The 19,757-nt window shown below is 41.5% G+C and overlaps 1 long non-coding RNA gene across 1 annotated transcript in view; it reads left to right on the forward strand.

Annotated features, from left to right (window-relative positions):
• Window positions 1-4,421: 4,421 nt before the first annotated feature.
• Gm30335 overlaps window positions 4,422-19,757 on the forward strand; it is a 47,741-nt gene continuing 32,405 nt past the window's right edge. Inside the window, exon 1 of the long non-coding RNA XR_378478.2 lies at window positions 4,422-4,944. This is a non-coding gene — a long non-coding RNA (predicted gene, 30335). The remainder of the gene's footprint in view (window positions 4,945-19,757) is intronic.

Below are 19,757 nucleotides of genomic sequence, written 5' to 3' on the forward strand. Positions count from 1 at the left end.
GGTGCTCTTGTTATTTCATAAATATCATTCATTCATAGAACAAGGGTTGACCTGGGATGATGATGATGGTGGTGATGATGATGATGGTGATGGTGGTGATGATGATGATGGTGGTGATGATGATTTTTAATACAGATCTAAAGCCACGACCTTTATATCATAGGCTTCTGAGGTAAACAACTCTTTAGCTAGGCATAGTCTCACTTCTTTCATTTTAGCACTTGGGAATCTGAGGCAAGAGAATTACTGTGGGTTTTGGGGTAACCTTGCTACATAGTGAGTTACAGGTCAGCCTGGGCTACAGAGTGAGACATTGTCTCCAGAAAACAACAATAAACACACACACACACACACACACACACACACACACACACACACACACGTTTTTACATTGGTGGCTTAAATCGTGGAATATTTACTTGGTGTTAGGCCTCAAGCCTGGGATCTCATGCTAGCAATGTTCTTAGCAGAGGAGTTGTGCCACATCCCTCTTTTCGTTTTATAACTCATTTAAAGTCTGACCTTTCTAATCGCTTCTCCATTTGCCCAAAGCACAAGGCTTCCCTATGCTACCTTCAGTCTTCCCAACCTCTCTATGAAACCCTTTCTGGGAATAATTCTCTGATATCCTCTCTAAGAGGGAGGACTGGGGAAGTGAGAGTGGGAGCGAAGAATGGGGTACTCTAGCTTGTTTCTCTTTTTCCCCTCAATACCAAGACCTTGCAGCCACCGGGCAGAACATTTACCACATTCTTACCCCTTGGACATTCTATTTTAAATTATAGTTGCTAAGTGAGATCATGACCAGAGATTATCCTTGATTCTGAGTACTTCACATGCCAGACTTCTCATTGGCTATTCTTGTGCTTTTGTTAAATGATGGTCCCTGTGGGCTAGGTTGCCCGGTGATGGGCTCCCAGGAAGTGATTGGATTCCCAGGGCTCCGGCCTAATCAGATTGCTCCCTTGATGGGTTGTAGTAGGATGTCATTATTGGGAGGTGCTGACAGGTGAGAGGTGGAGCTTAGCTGGAGGAGGTAGATCACTAGGGAGAAGAAGACATGCTATGCTCTGTGCTCCTCATTTCTTCTCTGCTTCTTTTCTGCAGTGAGATGAGCAGCCTCTGCTACCTCCTACCACCATGATGCTCTGCTTCACCTCAGGCCCAAAGGGATGGAGTGGGTGATGGAGCTGAAACCTCCCCATGGGCTCAGCTGAGCTTTCCCCTTATTAACGAGTCCTCGAAAGTACTTGTGAGGGTGAGACGAGAAGTCTGAAACAGTGCAGGAAACAATGGCTAAGAAGTGTAGTTCTGGGCTTTTTCTTAGAGAAAAGCTTGGATGTGAGTTACACTACACAATCATTAAGCTTTTTAAGAGAAACTAAGAATGCCACAGGAGAAACCACCCCATGGGGGTATGAGGATGTTGTAAAGGGCCAGGCACTATGTATGCTTCCTGTCTTCCTGCTGTTGCTTGGACGAGGGCACAGTCTGATATCAGATTGAGAATTAGGTCTTCCCGGGGCCTGAGGGTAGAGGGGGGAGCCCAGGCAAGCTTGGATACCTTGTTAAACCACAGTTCCCAGCACTCAGAAGATGCACAATTTCTCTCCTACCTTTCATGTCTAGGAGGAGGCTTCAGGCACAGAGAAAGAAAACACCCTGACTACCAGCTTCCTTATCACAGATGGAGTAGGGATGTCATTGAATCTATAGTATTGTGTCTCCATAGCAACTGGCGCTGCATCCTCCCAGATTCATGTGAAATGCCATTGAAAAATCTAAATGGCCTTTCTAATATTGTGTATCTGATCTTGAGGAGTCACTACAACAAGGAAAATGGGGTTCACTCAGATTGCCCATGGTTCGTCACATGCTCACTCCTAGTCATAATGAACAGTGTCTTATTGTTTTCAAAGAGGGGCTTTGTTGCAAAAACAAGCAAACAAACAAACAAAAAAGATGCTGGATATTAGAATAGGAAACTAAAGCCCATTTTAATCAACTCTTGTATTTATTATTTTATCAAGACACACAAAGATGTTGATGCTTAAGCTTTACAGTTCCTAACTCTAAACCTTTTGCAAAATGTATAGAAGTAAACAATTTTGAACACTGACATCTCTCTGTACTTTGACTTGTCCTTGTCTCCCTTTAGATTACTTCACGTTGAGTGGCGATAAAGAAATCACAGGTTGACTTTGTAGCTGAGTAGAATTACGTTGTGGACACCTTCTGGTGAAGTGGAAACTTCTAGTTCTTTGGAAAGTTAGTTATGCCAAATGATGTTTTGCTGGGGGACACAGGTGAAAGGATGTCTTGCTAAAGCAAATGTGAAAAATTGTTTTCCTGAAGCAGACACAGGTGAAAGGATGTTTGGAGACAGCAGATATGTGAAAGGACGCTTGATGAAGGAGTATAAATATGACCCACAGACAGTGGGAGAAAAAGCACTGAGTTTTGGTTTGGTTTGTTCAGCCTTGTTTTCTTTGCTAAATACATGCATGTGATGGGTTCGCCTTACATAGTGTTATTGAGCTCAACTTGTGATAACTCTGACCTTGAGAGAAACTTGCCCAAGAACTGCTCTCAAGGTTCCTTGCCTCAGGCAAACCTGGCAGTTTCTTCAGGGTTGAACTGAAGATGCTTGGTGTCTGCTTGCTGAGAGGACTGGACTGTAGCTGCTGAGTCTTATTTGGTGTTTGCTATGGGACTGAACTGCTGCCCAAGAAGACTGGGCTCACTCCCAAAGAACTATTGCTGAACAGGTTCATTTCTCCCTCCCTGATACTAATAACTTTTTGCTTCTACTACCTCTGCTGGCTGGTGGGCTAGAGGAGAGGTTGAACCCTTATTAAAAGTAGGTTGGAAAAAATTTATGCCTACATTCTGGTTTGGCTCTATTGAGTAGTTTTCAGTCATTTATGGGCACAGGTAAATTAGCACCGGACATCTCATATGGGAAATGACTTCCACATTTGCTTCCATGACAACCTATACAGTGATGTGACATAACAGAGCAGGACTATGTCCTTCAGTATCCAGCACCAGAACATAGGACTGGGTCAGATGGGAATTTAAAATGTGCTAACCCAAAGCTGTTTCTAGAAGGCATCCAAGCACTGCAGCTCACATATTGATGGAATTTAACAGGGTTTCTGACTTGCAAACATTTCAGAAAAGGCACTTGACATTACCAATAATAAATTATGAAGCTTCAATAAACAATTCAAATAAACCAGAGCTAATGAAATGGCTTAGTGGGCAGAAGCTTTTCTGCCTGGCCTGATAGACTGAGTTCAGTTCTCAGGACCCACATGATAGAAAGAGAACAGACTCCTACAGGTTGCCTTCAGCCTTCTGACCTCCACAAGCAGCCCATACTATATAAATAAATGCAGAGAAAGTGTGTTTGTATTTGTATGCGTATGGTATATGTATGTGATAGTGTTTGTGTGTGTATGTGTGCATATGCAAATGGCGGCCAAAGATCAGCATTGGGTGTCTTCCAGTTGTTCTCAATCTCATTTTCTGAACCCACATAATTTGGTAAGATTAGTTATCTAGTTATTTAATGAGCTCTAGGGATCTGTCTGTCTTTTCTCTGTTGGGGGTCTCTCTCTCTCTCTCTGTCTCTCTTTCTCTCTGCCTAGCTTGCACATGGATGCATGGGATCCTAACTAACTCCAGGCCTTCTGGATTGTGCAACAAGCACAATACTGACTGAGCCATCTTTCCAGCTTCAAATACAAACAACCTTTAATCAATCATTAGAAATGAAAATATGAACAATCTTTCTATTGTTTCATAGAAAATTATGTTTTCAAAATTGAAATGTGAAGAGGCAATGAAAGCATATGTAGACAAAGCAAACAGGTAAAGAAATAGAAATATTATTAATTTTTCTGGATTTTGTGGTTAATGGTTTTTGACAAGTTTTCAAAATATGTAATTTCTTATGATGTCCTTTTTTGTTATTTTTATTATATGAGCTCTTTCCTCTTGACAAAACTGTAAATGTCCAGTACAGCACTGTAATTATAGATACAAAGAGGCCATGAGTTACATGTGTCGCTGAAAGTTTACATCCGTTCAATAGTTTGCATGACAAGAACCCCCAGAGCTTGCAGTTTGAAGTCTTGGGTCTGTGGTGCTATCACTAAGAGGTAGAGCCTAACAGGAGATATTCCAGTTAGTGAGATGTATTCTTAAGGAGATTGTGGAACTTCAGTCAAGTGCCCTCAACTACTGAACCATCTCTTCTGCTCCAGCATTGTTTTTGAGACAGGGTTTCTCTGTGTAGCCTTGGCTGTCTTGGAACTAGCTCTGTAGACCAGGCTGGCCTCTAATTCTCAGAGATCTGCCTGGCTCTGCCTCAAGCACTGGGATTAAAGGTGTGTGCCACCACTGCCTAGCTCCCAGTATTGTTTTTAAAAGCTGAGTAATCTCAATGTTTACATGCACATAATATTGTCTTTATCTCTTTGCTCATAGATGGCCATTTAAGTTATTTCTACATCTTAGGTCTTCTGAAAGGCATTGTAATGAACATAGAGTAAAGTCAGCTTTGGGAAGAAGGTGGAACTGTTAATGCAGAAGAACCATGGCACTGTGTGGCTGTATTTTGTTAGTTTCCTTTAGAAGCCCTGTGATGTTTCTCAGTGTGCATTCCCACTAAGGTACACAAAGGCTCCAGTCACTTGAGCTCCAACCAATGTCTGTTATATGTTTTACCTGTTTAGTAGCAGGAGAACCAATTAACACCTGTAATCACTTTTGTTGTATGCATGTGCTTAAATCAAAGATTATCGTCGGCTCTACAGATCTTTCAGTCTAGATTGGAATTGAAGGAATAAAAGGAAGAGGAGGAGGAGGAAGAGGAAGAGGAAGAGGAAGAGGAAGAGGAGGAGAACAAGACATGGATCGATAAAGCAGACAAGCAAGGTAATTTCAGGTTATAGCAATTGCTGTAAATATCATTAATAACCATGAGTGTGGAGTTAAAGAATATCCATGGGGAAATAAAAAGCAAAAGAGATAAGAAAAAATAACTTGGGGAGATGGAAAGGGCACTATCTTAGATATGTGGTTACATGACACTGGAGAGGAAATGAGCTCCCAAAGGGGGAGATGTCAGTCTTATGACCAGTGGAGAAAGTAGTTTTTGGAGAGTAAGTTTCATGAAGACCTGGGGTGAGACAAGGCTCTATGGGTCTGGGGAACTGAATGATTGCCCAGTTTAAGAGTCAGTGCTGATCTAGGAAGGTGTCAGGCAGGGTCAGACCCTAGTAAGGAGCTGTCTGTTCCTCTGAGTGCCCCTCAAAAGGTCCTGTTGAAATGTAATAGTCATTGTGACAGTCTTAAGAGATGGGACCTTTAAGAGGTGAGCAGGTCATAAAAGTGTTTCTGGATCAATGGCATCATCCCCAGAGAGGGTTCCTAATAGAAGGAATGAGCCTCATTTTCTCCCCCTGGCTCAGGTGTGTTTGTTTTCTCCTTACCTGTTGTGGATAGCTCTGGTGCTGTTTGTATTTTGATGCTAATTCTGCTTCCCCAAGAGGGGCTGCCTGGGAAGAGGAGTGAATCAGTACTCAGGACTTCATGTGACCCTTCTAATGAATAAGGATTTCAAGGAAACCAATCACTGGGCAAGTAGGCAGGACTTCTGGGTTGGATGGATGGAGGGACAGCAGAGGCAGGAGAAGGAGAGTGGACTTTTGGATGGGAAGGACAATGGAACAAAAATGTAGGTAGAGGAGACCCTTGGTTCAGGTAGTGAATCCATTGGGATCAGCTACTGCAGGATTTACTAATAGGACTTAATATTAGGATGCTAGTTGCTGCACCCAGTGATTGTGTTTCCTTTTGGTTCTAAACTAAGATTGTATGGTGTTTTCCTTCACATGGCAACTCAACTGAGTTCCAGAGAAAAGGTACGATGGCGGGGTACCACAGTCAGCCAGGGGAATTTGGAAGTATGGGGTTGGCATGGCAGTGACCTGCCATGAGAACTTAGTGAGCTGGGTGGAGAGATTTCGGAGCTCTGGGTCAGAGTCTCCATGAGATGAGAACAAGGTGCCTTGCTGGAGATAGGGTAAATTATACATTAAAAACAAAACAAAACAAAACAAAACAAAACATTTTTTGCTACACTTATCAAATGTCAACACTATGTACTTAAGAGCCTTCAGGACTATTAGAAGTGGTTTTTTTTTTGTTTGTTTTTGTTTTTTTTGTTCAAATGACTGTACATGTACTGGTTCTCCTTATATTGCTTTGTTGAGCTTCATTTGTCATGACTCCATAGAGAGAAACACCAAAACACTTCTTGTGATGTTCATATAGACTCACATGGATTTTGCTAAGACAGACTCACATGCTGAGGCAAGACACATGGAGGATGTGTGATGTTTGGAGGGAGTATAAATAGGACTCAACAGACAGTGATGGGGGCTTGCTTGCATACCTAGCTTTGCAAAGCTTCTTAGTTTCATGTCTTCTCTGATCTTCACTTCATTGAGAGAAGCACAGAGAAAACTTCTCTTGGTGTCCCTGGTGGTCTTGGTCGCTCCTGCTGACTTGTGTCGATGTAGCAGAGGCCTGGCTGTTCCTGCTAGGTCATGCCAACACTGCTGATTCTTGTTTGCTATCCTTTCACTATTGAACTGAACTGCTGGTATATTCATGAAGTGTTTGCAAGTGGATCGAGTTGCTGCTACTGAATCCTGTGAACTGAACAGCTGATTTCCTGACAACCCAGATGGGATTTGCTCCAAAGAACAATTTCTAAACAGGTCCCCTTCCCCAGTATCCTAATAACCTTTCTTTTCCACTACCGGTGGTGGGTAGTGAGCTAGAAGGGAGGTTAAAGTGTTTAAGAACCCATATTACAAGTAGGATTTGGAGGCAGGGGGTAGGGGAGGGGATGGGGATTTGTGGAGGGGAAGATGGGAAGGGAAATAACATTTGAAATGTAAATGAATAAAATAACCAATAAAATACCAATAAAAAAATAAAAGTAGATGTTGAAAAATAAAAGACTATACCTGTGGACACAGCAATGATGAGCATGGAAAGATAACCCTAGGGGTACAGTTGTGGCATGCATCTCTTAGACCAACAGCTCTTTAATTGGACTTAGGACCCACTCAATACGCTCAAGTTCTACAGTTTCAGGGCCTTGAGATATGGTAGGGAAGTATCTTCAGAAAAAGAAGGTTCTGGTATCATTTTAGTGGAAAGGTCCAGATTCCACCATCAAAGCCTTCTAATGACATAACTCCCCCTTTTTTGTTGGAATCTTATTCTTTGAGCCCCTGTCAACCTCCCATCATCCTCCAGGTAGCTTAGCATCACTATCAGAATTATTTTCTTAGTGATCCTAAGTTTTTATAAAAGACACCAATGAGTGATTTTGTCATTAACAAACACTGGTTTGACAAAACCTTTGAAGAGAAAATAAAGACTTGTTGCACATACATTCAGAGAGAGAGAGAGAGAGAGAGAGAGAGAGAGAGAGAGAGAGAGAATATAAAATTCGAAAGCACAAATGTACCCTTATTGTTGTAATTCCTCAACATGTTAAAATCTCAAAAATGCCACGAGTGAGAATTGGAGTAGAATCTAACTCTAGCATCAAATAATTCTAAAAGCTACAGTGGCATAACTGCCCAGGGATTCTGTGCCCATCAAGGGTGACAGTGCCCGAATCTCCTTGACTGTAAGTAATGAGATCTTTGTTGTTTAGGAAGACTTCTAACAAACCCACCGGTCACAATCCTTTGCAGGTGAAATGTTCCAGAACCTTCTCTTAGCATTAAATTGGCATTTCATCAAAGCATCTCTTCCCAGCCAGAAGTGTTCTTAGGCAAAGAAAATACAATCTAATTCTGTTTGCAATATAGGATAGATTACATGAAGGAATCTTTCCACAGGGAAGGTTTAGCCCAGTTTTGGGCATTATTAGTAAAGCTGGCTCCCCAAAACATTTGCTGGGTATCCCCTGGGTGTCAGGTGCTCAAAAGTCTAAGTGAAAATGAGCTTCAAGAAGCTCTTTATGTAATGGGGAAAGAGCAACAAATGCTGATAATGTGAGGTGATAAAATATGGATAAAAGGCTCTGGGAGCTTGGTAGGAGAGCCAATAGAAAATTCATAGAGGGAATGACATTAGTTTGGGTTGTGAAGGACACATAAATATTTTCCAGGTGAGGATGAGAGAGGCAGAGGCAGAACAAGGCTCAAGGGCATCCTTCTTGTGATGGGTAGATGTCTGCATACCAGTGTGAGCCCTGGAAAGTGAGTAGGACTGGTCAGAACTGAATTTGAAAGAGGATTGTGAGGCATGCAGTGAGCTTCTATGATGCTAGCCTAGTCTCATGGCTAATGTGTGATTCTTCTTCAGCTTCTCAAATCCTCCTGCTATTTTCGATGTCCATACTCACTAGTATTCATTGTGTTCTTCCTGTGCCCAGAGCTGAGCACCTTGTTGGGACTTTCTCATTTGGTCTTCACAGTAGTTTTATAGATAAGCTCTACTGATGTAGTCTTTTAATGGAGGTAATTTTTCCCTTCCTTCCTTCCTTCCTTCCTTCCTTCCTTCCTTCCTTCCTTCCTTCCTTCCTTCCTTCCTTCCTTCCTTCCTTTCTTTCTTTCTTTCTTTCTTTCTTTCTTTCTTTCTTTCTTTCTTTCTTTCCTAATGTTCTAGGTGCTTGTGCAGCTCGTATATCTTTGTACAACTAGATTACCTGTATGGAATCTCGTAGTCATTTTTTTCTTCTTTCTTCTAGAAGTGAAGGGACAAACTGATGTGACCTAGTATGGTGTCCACATTTGTTATGTTACAGGACATTCTGACCTCAACATGTTGACCCTTCCTTTTTGACTTTGAGAACAATTTCTCCTGCTCTTTTGGCTCTGAGAACATTTTGAACTTAACAATTTTAATTAGAAATATATCAACTTAGATGGACTTTCCATCCAGATAATATTTTACAGAGTGATTCCATTAAGTCAATTTAATCCCTTGATCAATTTTCTACATAACACAGTTAGACCATTTCAAAAAATGTTAACTCTACTGAAATCATTTTCATTTGGGTATATTCTTTTCCACTTAAACCCAGAAACAAAATCTGATGTATTGATTAGATATTGTTCATATCAAATTTTATCGATACTGGATTTTACTTTATGTAATATTCATTATGTGAAGTCCATGCTTTATTTCTGCATCAAAAACTATGGATCTTTTTTTAAATAAGTTAGGTCTTTTGTCAATTTATGTGAATAGCAGTTTTGTTGGATGCAACAGTCTTAAGTGCTGAATATTTAGACTAATAAATTCACCATCATGTACAAAATGGTATTAAAATAATGATAATTTGTGTTTTTTATTAATGAGAAATGGTTCAAATTATTTGTGAACAAATTTTTATAGGAGGAAAATGAATAAAAGACTGAAGGAGGGAAAGAGGGAGCAGTTAGGGAAGAGAAGGAAGAATTGGTGAGGGAGATGGGAGAGGCTGAGAGAAATTTAGAGAAATGCATATTGCTCTCCAAGCTCCCCAATGCATTCTAGAGGCTAGATCAGGGCATGGATGGATGAGATATGTGCATGGTGCTTGTTGTTGTTCTGAACAGAGATAGGAGCCAAGACTCCTGTTCATCTTAGTGATGAGCCTGGAAGAGGAACCTGAAGGTTCTGAGTTCTGCTGAGTGTTGCTTGACAGATATGGCTCCCTTGTTTTGTCAGAGGAGTAGAGGCCGTTAGGCAGTATTCTGATCATCTGAGCAGTATGTCCTATAGTAATACTTAGCAGAAGGTCTGGGTTTTCAAGATAGGAGGTATCCATATGTCTTTCTGTTATATCTTATACATTTGTGGAGAAAAGGCCTAGCATTTCCCACTATATCCTTTTCAATGAATTTATTAGTCATTGGTTATGGCCATTTGTCTTCAGTGTGGCATACTGGATCCTTCACAGTTATGCTGATGCCTGTCACCCACGTGTCTACTTTCTTTACTCCTGTCCAATGCACGCTTCACTTCGGCAGTTCACCCTGAGTCTACTGCAGATTTTTCAAACTCTCTCTGGTTCAGGCTTTGCCTGAAGTTCCAAAGGCATGCTTTCCCAAGGGGTTGTCTTCTGATTTATGTAGGGGAATGGAGAGATGTGAGGAAAGCTCTTTGGAATGTGGGGCATGAGGGAGTGGCTGGAGAAACTGTGTGCATGGGATAGTGCCTTGGCCTTGGAAGTGATAAGGACTAGGAGGGAGACTAAGAGTAGCAGTGCTTTGAAAGGGATTGAGGAAAGGCTGGAGATGTGGGTCAGTGGCAGTGTTTACTAGTAAGCACGAGGTCCTAGAATTCAAACCACAACACTTAAAAATAAGAAAGTAAAAAAGGAAAGAAAATACTGAAGAACCAGGAAGGCACAGAAGAGGCTGCAGGTCCTGTGGAAGATGGAGAAAGCCAACCACATCCCACTAGGGTTTGAAGATGGTTTGATTGTATCCCCTGAATGTTTGTTTACCTATTGAAAGCTTGGTCCCCAGTGTGGTGACTGTATGTGGTACTGGAACCTTCTCAGTGCAAGATGAATAGGTAATGAAGGCCTTACACTCTCAAGAGATTAATGCTATTCTTGTGGAGTGAGCTAGCTTCTGTGAGAACAGTTGTTTTAAGAAGGGCAAGACTAGCCCCTGAATCTGTCAACACATGACTGCTTTATCCCCCTTTCATGCTTCTAAGATGATGACAACACCATGTTGTGGTAGAAGGCCAAACAGAAATAGCCACCTGCTGTAGACTTTCAGCTTCCAAACCCATGAACAAATAAACCCATTTTCTTTATAAAGTGCCTGGCCTCGTGTGTTTTATTATGTTACCATGAAATGAACTAAATCATGCTTCCCTGTGCTCTTTACAACATTCCTAATATAGTCCTACATTCAGATGCTTAATATGTGTCTCTTGTCCCTTATAGTCTTTTAAATGCCTGGCAGTTCTGGTGGTTAAAAAAATGCAGTGACTGGGTTCTCGTTCTCTTGGAGGAAGCTTCTTGAAAAGAAGAGATGGAGTTGGACTCCAAGGCCCATCCTGCCTTTTTGGGAGGGAGTTACTCATTTCTCCTCAGGACAATCACCACTATGTTTCCAAGTCATGTGGTTACAGCCCTGCATTCCCTTTTTTGATGGCATGGATCTCTTCTCTATGGCATTCAGAAAATGGATGAGCCTTGCTAGGGGACTCAGGTTGTGAGAATGGAAGGTTTTACATGAGTATCATTTTGAACTTTGAATAGATTCCTGGAGGTCTGGGCCATGCTCTGGCTGTCAGAGAAGATTATGTGTTAAGAATTCTTAGCTGGGTTGAGTGAACACACATAAGGATAGTTCACCTAATGGGCACATCTAGAGCACAAAGCATCTATGGGTGTTTTCTAAACTCCCTGTATGAGGCCTGTGTGACCCCAGGTAAGCTACACGATCTTTCTGAGACTCAACGCCTGCATTTCCAAAATGATAAAATAGTTATCCCTTGGGATGTTGAAATAGATAAATGTTTTATGGTACATTTAGTGTTTATTTTTTCTATTTAGATTTCAATTAAGTTTCAATTGATTTTTGTGTCTGGTATAAGATTGGAATTTACTCTAATTTTTTTTTCTGAATGAACAGACAATTGTACCATAACACCATTTAATGACTAATACACGCTTGCTCTTATCAATGAGAAATTCCATTTTCTTCTGAATATTTTAAATCTATTTAATTTTATGAACTATCCTGATATTGGACCCTTACTTAAGAATTTCCACTTTTATCAGATGTTAAGTTTTGACAACTATTTCTAGATTCTATTCTTTTCCTTACAGACACATTATTTGTTACTCCCAAATTGGACAGCCAAATTTCCATCAGAAGTAAAATGGAATTTTTAAAAACTATATCTATTCAATGAACTATCACAGCGCAATAAAAGGGAACTAAGTGTTGAGACATCATATGAATACATTCCATATGTATAATGTTGCTAAAGAAACTAAATGCAAAAGAATACACACTGCATCACAGCTGTGAGATTCTGTTTATATACAGTTTTCAAAAATGGGCAAAACAAACTTCAAATCTACCATTCTGTATAGTATTATGTGAAGCTTAGAAACATGTCTACATCTTTCATTTATGATAACTGATGACATCTTATTGCTACAATTCCATGAATCCCTCTCCTAAAAGGAACTAAGACAAAATTCTAAGTATATGGGAGTTTACTGAAAGAAGACTTTAGAGAATAGTGTTGATGGGTTTCTGTCTGCACCCAGAGCTGATGCTGTGCCACAGTGCTCCATACACAAATACTGCTGGGAGAGAGCTGGTCTCCCAGGAGTGTGGACATGCCTGTGAGCACAGGTAAGACCACCACTTCTGCTCAAATCCCTGGCCCAAGAGGGACCCATCCAGAGCTATCACGACACAGGAACCAAGGAACATCTAGGGACAGGCTTCTGGTTTCTGTCTGTACCCTGGAGCTGACCCTGTGCTCTCGATACTCGAATTCTTCCCTGAGATAACTGGTTTCCCAGGAGTACTGACACACAGGCTTGCAGGAGGGATAAGCCACAGTCATAGACAACAAGACCAGCTATTGCCAGAGATAACCAGATGGTGAGAGGCAAGGGTAAGAACATAAGCAACAGAAACCAAGTCTACTTGGCATCATCAGAACCCAGTTCTCCTACCACAGCGAGCCCTGGATACCCCAACACACTGGAAAAGCAAGAATCTGATTTAAAATCATATCTCATGATGATGGTAGAGGACTTTAAGAAGGACATAAATAACTCCCTTAAAGAAATACAGGAGAACACAGGTTAACACTAGAAGCCCTTAAAGAGGAAACACAAAAATCACTTAAAGAATTACAGGAAAATACATCCAAACAGGTGAAGGAATTGAACAAAGCCATCCAGAATCTAAAAATGGAAATAGAAGCAATAAAGAAATCACGAAGGGAGACAACCCTAGAGATAGAAAACCTAGGAAAGAGATCAGGAGTCATAGACACAAGCATCACCAATAGAATACAAGAGATAGAAGAGAGAATCTCAGGTGTAGAAGATACCATAGAAAACATTGACACAACAGTCAAAGAAAATGCAAAATGCAAAAATCTTCTAACCCCAAAACATCCAAAATCCAGGACACAATGAGAAGACCAAACTTAAGGATAATTGGTATAGAAGCGAGTGAAGATTCCCAACTTAAAGGGCCAGTAAATATCTTCAAAAATTATAGAAGAAAACTTCCATAACCTAAGATAGAGAGATGCCTATAAACATACAAGAAGCCTACAGAACTCCAAATAGATTGGACCAAAAAAGAAATTCCTCCAGCCACACAATAATCAAAACACCAAATTCACAAAACAAAGAAAGAATATTAAAAGCAGTAAGGGAAAAAGGTCAAGTACCATATAAAGGCAGGCCTATCAGAATTACACCAGACTTCTCAACAGAGACTATGAAAGCTAGAAGATCCTGGGCATATGTTATACAGACCCTAAAAGAACACAAATGTCAGCCCAGACTTCTATACCCAGCAAAACTCTCAATTAACATAGATGGAGAAACCAAGCGATTCCATGACAAAAACAAATTTACACAATATCTCTCCACAAATCCAGCCCTACAAAGGATAATAGATGGAAAACTCCAACACAAGGAGGGAAACTATGCCCTAGAAAAAGCAAGAAAGTAAACTTTTAACAAACCCAAAAGAAGATAGCCACACAAACATTCTTCCACCTCTAATAACAAAAATAACAGAAGCAAAACCACTATTCCTTAATATCTCTTAACATCAATGGACTCAATTCTCCAATAAAAAGAAATAGAATAACAGACTGAATATTCCAGAGAGCCAAATAACCCTATTAAAAAATGGGGGACAGAGCTAAACAGAGAATTCTCAACTGAGGAAACTCGAATGGCTGAGAAGCACCTAAAGAAAACTTCAACATCCTTAGTTATCAGAAAAATGCATATCAAAACAACCCTGAGATTCCATCTCACATTAGTCATAATGGCTAAGGTAAAAAACTCAGGTGACAGCAGGTGAGGATGTAGAGAAAGAAGACCCTCCATTGCTGGTGGGTTTGCAAGCTCTGAAAATCAGTCTGTCAGTTCCTCAGAAAATTGGACATAGTATTACCTGAGGATCCAGATATTCCATTCCTGGGCATATATACCAGAGGATGCTCCAACAAGTAATAAGGACACATGCTCCACTATGTTCATAGCAGCTATATTTATAATAGCCAGAAGCTGAGAACAACCCAGATGCCCCTCAACAGAGGAATGAATACAGAAAATGTGGTACATTTATACAATGCAATACTATTCAGCTATTAAAAACAATGACTTCATGAAATTCTCAGGCAAATGGCTGGATCTAAAAAATATCATGCTGAGTGAGGTAACTCAGTCACAAAAGAACACACATGGAATATATTTACTGATAAGTGGATATTAGGCAAAGAGCATACATACCCATGATATAATTCATGGACCACATGAAGCTCAATAGGAAGGAAGACCAAAGAATGGATGCTTCAGTCCTCCTTAGATGGGGGGGACAATATAATCAAGGGAAGTAGAGGGTGGGAGGAACTTGGGAGGAAGAGAGGAGAGGGAGGGGAAAAAGAAGAGCAGAATCAGGTATGGAAGGAGATGGAGGAGATGTACAGAGGGTCAGGATAAACAGAGGTGTATAGCAATGGGGGATGGGGAGGTGGGGTAGCAACGAGAAAGTCCCAGATGCCAGGAAAACAAGAGCCTCCCAGGACCCCATGAGGATGACAATAGCTGAAACACTTCACAAAGGGAATGAGAACCTGTGGAGACCATATCTAGTGGTTAGGCATGGCCCCCTGATTGAGAGATTGGGCCACCCACCCATCTCCAAAATTTTAATCCAGAATTGCTCCTGTCTAAAGGAAATACAGGGACAAAAAGTGGAACAGAGACTGAAGGAAAGGGCATCAAGAGACTGTCCAACTGGGAAATCCATCCCATATGCAGAAACCAAACCTACACACTATTGTGGGTGCCAAGAAGAGCTTGCTGACAGGAGCCTGATACAGCTGTCTCCTGAGAGGTTCTGCCAGATTCTGACCAATACAGATGGGGATGCTTGCAGCCAACCATCAGACTGAGCACAGGGATCTCAATGGAGGAGTTAGGGGAAGGACTGAAGGAACTTAAGGGGCCTTATGCATCAATGGGAGAAGCCCTTCGTCATGTGAAGGCTTGATGCCCCAGTGTAGAGTAATGCTAGGGTGGTGATGCTAGAGTGGGTGGGTGGGAGAGCACCCTCATAGAAGCAGAGCAAGGGGGGATGGAATAGGAGGATTTGCAGAGGGAAAACTGGGAAAGGGGACAGCATTTGAAATGTAAACAAATAAAATATCCAATTAAAAAAAGGAAAATAGTGTTGCCTTAGTTAGAATTTCAGTTCAGTATAGATGTAAATATATTACATTCCTTCAACCACTTTATTTTCAAAGTCTAACTATAGAGAATGGAATTATACTCATTTTATTTACTGCAATTATTATATTTATTAGTGTATTTAAATAAATAAATATGCGATTTCAATTTTAAAAATGGGCAAAACAAATTTGTGATTTTAGAAATCAGTATTGTCATTATCTCCAGGGAGAAGGGAAAAGGGATAAGGCTCAGCCGGGGGCAGGAGGAGGCTGTACCCTGAGTGGTGTGTTCATTTGACAAATAGGATTCAGAAAGCAAATAATTCACTTATAAACTTCCAGGGCCTCTTACTGGGGTCCTCCTAGTACGATATAAGAGGACATGGGCTTCCATCCCTAACCAAGAAGCTATTGACATCCATTCAAAGGATAAATTAGCTTTCTTCAGTGGAGACTCACTGGGTTAATCGCACTTAAGGGTAGGCCCCAATGCTCACAGTAGATGGCCAACACAACATGAACTCAGTGGCACGTTTGACCCTTTCTGCCATATTGTTGGGGCATTTTTTGTCTTATTGGTCTTTTGCTTGAGTATTATGGCTTCTTTTTTTTTTTTTGTAGATATTTATTTATTTATTTATTTATTTATTTATTTTTTCCATTTTTTATTAGGTATTTAACTCATTTACATTTCCAATGCTATACCAAAAGTCCCCCATATCCACCCACCCCCACTCCCCTGCCCACCCACTCCCCCTTTTTGGCCCTGGTGTTCCCCTGTACTGGGGCATATAAAGTTTGCAAGTCCAATGGGCCTCTCTTTCCAGTGATGGCCGACTAGGCCATCTTTTGATATATATGCAGCTAGAGTCAAGAGCTCCGGGGTACTGGTTAGTTCATAATGTTGTTCCACCTATAGGGTTGCAGATCCCTTTAGCTCCTTGGCTACTTTCTCTAGCTCCTCCATTGGGAGCCCTATGATCCATCCATTAGCTGACTGTGAGCATCCACTTCTGTGTTTGCTAGGCCCCGGCATAGTCTCACAAGAGACAGCTACATCTGGGTCCTTTCAATAAAATCTTGCTAGTGTATGCAATGGTGTCAGAGTTTGGATGCTGATTATGGGGTGGATCCCTGGATATGGCAGTCTCTACATGGTCCATCCTTTCATCTCAGCTCCAAACTTTGGCTCTGTAACTCCTTCCATGGGTGTCTTGTTCCCAAATCTAAGGAGGGGCATAGTGTCCACACTTCAGTCTTCATTCTTCTTGAGTTTCATGTGTTTAACAAATTATATCTTATATCTTGGGTATCCTAGGTTTGGGGCTAATATCCACTTATCAGTGAATACATATTGTGTGAGTTTCTTTGTGAATGTGTTACCTCACTCAGGATGATGCCCTCCAGGTCCATCCATTTGGCTAGGAACTTCATAAATTCATTCTTTTTAATAGCTGAGTAGTACTCCATTGTGTAGATGTACCACATTTTCTGTATCCATTCCTCTGTTGAGGGGCATCTAGGTTCTTTCCAGCTTCTGGCTATTATAAATAAGGCTGCTATGAACATAGTGGAGCATGTGTCCTTCTTACCTGTTGGGGCATCTTCTGGATATATGCCCAGGAGAGGTATTGCTGGATCCTCCGGTAGTACTATGTCCAGTTTTCTGAGGAACCGCCAGACTGATTTCCAGAGTGGTTGTACAAGCCTGCACTCCCACCAACAATGGAGGAGTGTTCCTCTTTCTCCACATCCTCGCCAGCATCTGCTGTCACCTGAATTTTTGATCTTAGCCATTCTGACTGGTGTGAGGTGGAATCTCAGGGTTGTTTTGATTTGCATTTCCCTGATGATTAAGGATGTTGAACATTTTTTCAAGTGCTTCTCTGCCATTCGGTATTCCTCAGGTGAGAATTCTTTGTTCAGTTCTGAGCCCCATTTTTTAATGGGGTTATTTGATTTTCTGAAGTCCACCTTCTTGAGTTCTTTATATATGTTGGATATTAGTCCCCTATCTGATTTAGGATAGGTAAAGATCCTTTCCCAATCTGTTGGTGGTCTTTTTGTCTTATTGACGGTGTCTTTTGCCTTGCAGAAACTTTGGAGTTTCATTAGGTCCCATTTGTCAATTCTCGATCTTACAGCACAAGCCATTGCTGTTCTGTTCAGGAATTTTTCCCCTGTGCCCATATCTTCAAGGCTTTTCCCCACTTTCTCCTCTATAAGTTTCAGTGTCTCTGGTTTTATGTGAAGTTCCTTGATCCACTTAGATTTGACCTTAGTACAAGGAGATAAGTATGGATCGATTCGCATTCTTCTACACGATAACAACCAGTTGTGCCAGCACCAATTGTTGAAAATGCTGTCTTTCTTCCACTGGATGGTTTTAGCTCCCTTGTCGAAGATCAAGTAACCATAGGTGTGTGGGTTCATTTCTGGGTCTTCAATTCTATTCCATTGGTCTACTTGTCTGTCTCTATACCAGTACCATGCAGTTTTTATCACAATTGAGTATTATGGCTTCTAATTTTGTGTTTCCATTTGTGCATGTATGTCATTGTGTGTTTAATTCTGGTTGGTTTGTATCTTCTTTTCGTTTGTTTTATAAAGAAATAAGCTGATCTGGGGCACAAGTCCCTTCCGCTCGACTCGAGACTCGAGCCCCGGGCTACCTTGCCAGCAGAGTCTTGCCCAACACCCGCAAGGGTCCACACGGGACTCCCCACGGGACCCTAAGATCTCTGGTGAGTGGATCACAGTGCCTGCCCCAATCCAATCGCGCGGAACTTGAGACTGCGGTACATAGGGAAGCAGGCTACCCGGGCCTGATCTGGGGCACAAGTCCCTTCTGCTCGACTCGAGACTCGAGCCCCGGGCTACCTTGACAGCAGAGTCTTGCCCAACACCCGCAAGGGCCCACACGGGACTCCCCACGGGACCCTAAGACCTCTGGTGAGTGGAACACAGCGCCTACCCCAATCCAATCGCGTGGAACTTGAGACTGCGGTACATAGGGAAGCAGGCTACCCGGGCTTGATCTGGGGCACAAACCCCTTCCACTCCACTCGAGCCCCGGCTACCTTGCCAGCTGAGTCGCCTGACACCCCCAAGGGCCCACACAGGATTCCACACGTGATCCTAAGACCTCTAGTGAGTGGAACACAACTTCTGCCAGGAGTCTGGTTCGAACACCAGATATCTGGGTACCTGCCTTGCAAGAAGAGAGCTTGCCTGCAGAGAATACTCTGCCCACTGAAACTAAGGAGAGTGCTACCCTCCAGGTCTGCTCATAGAGGCTAACAGAGTCACCTGAAGAACAAGCTCTTAACAGTGACAACTAAAACAGCTAGCTTCAGAGATTACCAGATGGCGAAAGGCAAACGTAAGAATCCTACTAACAGAAATCAAGACCACTCACCATCATCAGAACGCAGCACTTCCACCCCACCTAGTCCTGGGCACCCCAACACAACCGAAAATCTAGACCCAGATTTAAAAACATTTCTCATGATGATGATAGAGGACATCAAGAAGGACTTTCATAAGTCACTTAAAGATTTACAGGAGAGCACTGCTAAAGAGTTACAGGCTCTTAAAGAAAAGCAGGAAAACACAGCCAAACAGGTGATGGAAATGAACAAAACCATACTAGAACTAAAAGGGGAAGTAGACACAATAAAGAAAACCCAAAGCGAGGCAACGCTGGAGATAGAAACCCTAGGAAAGAGATCTGGAACCATAGATGCGAGCATCAGCAACAGAATACAAGAAATGGAAGAGAGAATCTCAGGTGCAGAAGATTCCATAGAGAACATCGACACAACAGTCAAAGAAAATACAAAATGCAAAAGGATCCTAACTCAAAACATCCAGGTAATCCAGGACACAATGAGAAGACCAAACCTACGGATAATAGGAATTGATGAGAATGAAGATTTTCAACTTAAAGGGCCAGCTAATATCTTCAACAAAATAATAGAAGAAAACTTCCCAAACATAAAAAAAGAGATGCCCATGATCATACAAGAAGCATACAGAACTCCAAATAGACTGGACCAGAAAAGAAATTCCTCCCGACACATAATAATCAGAACAACAAATGCACTAAATAAAGATAGAATATTAAAAGCAGTAAGGGAGAAAGGTCAAGTAACATATAAAGGAAGGCCTATCAGAATTACACCAGACTTTTCACCAGAGACTATGAAAGCCAGAAGAGCCTGGACAGATGTTATACAGACACTAAGAGAACACAAATGCCA

This window comes from Mus musculus, chromosome 7 (genome assembly GCF_000001635.26).
Source record: "Mus musculus strain C57BL/6J chromosome 7, GRCm38.p6 C57BL/6J".
Taxonomy (NCBI): Eukaryota; Metazoa; Chordata; class Mammalia; order Rodentia; family Muridae; genus Mus; species Mus musculus.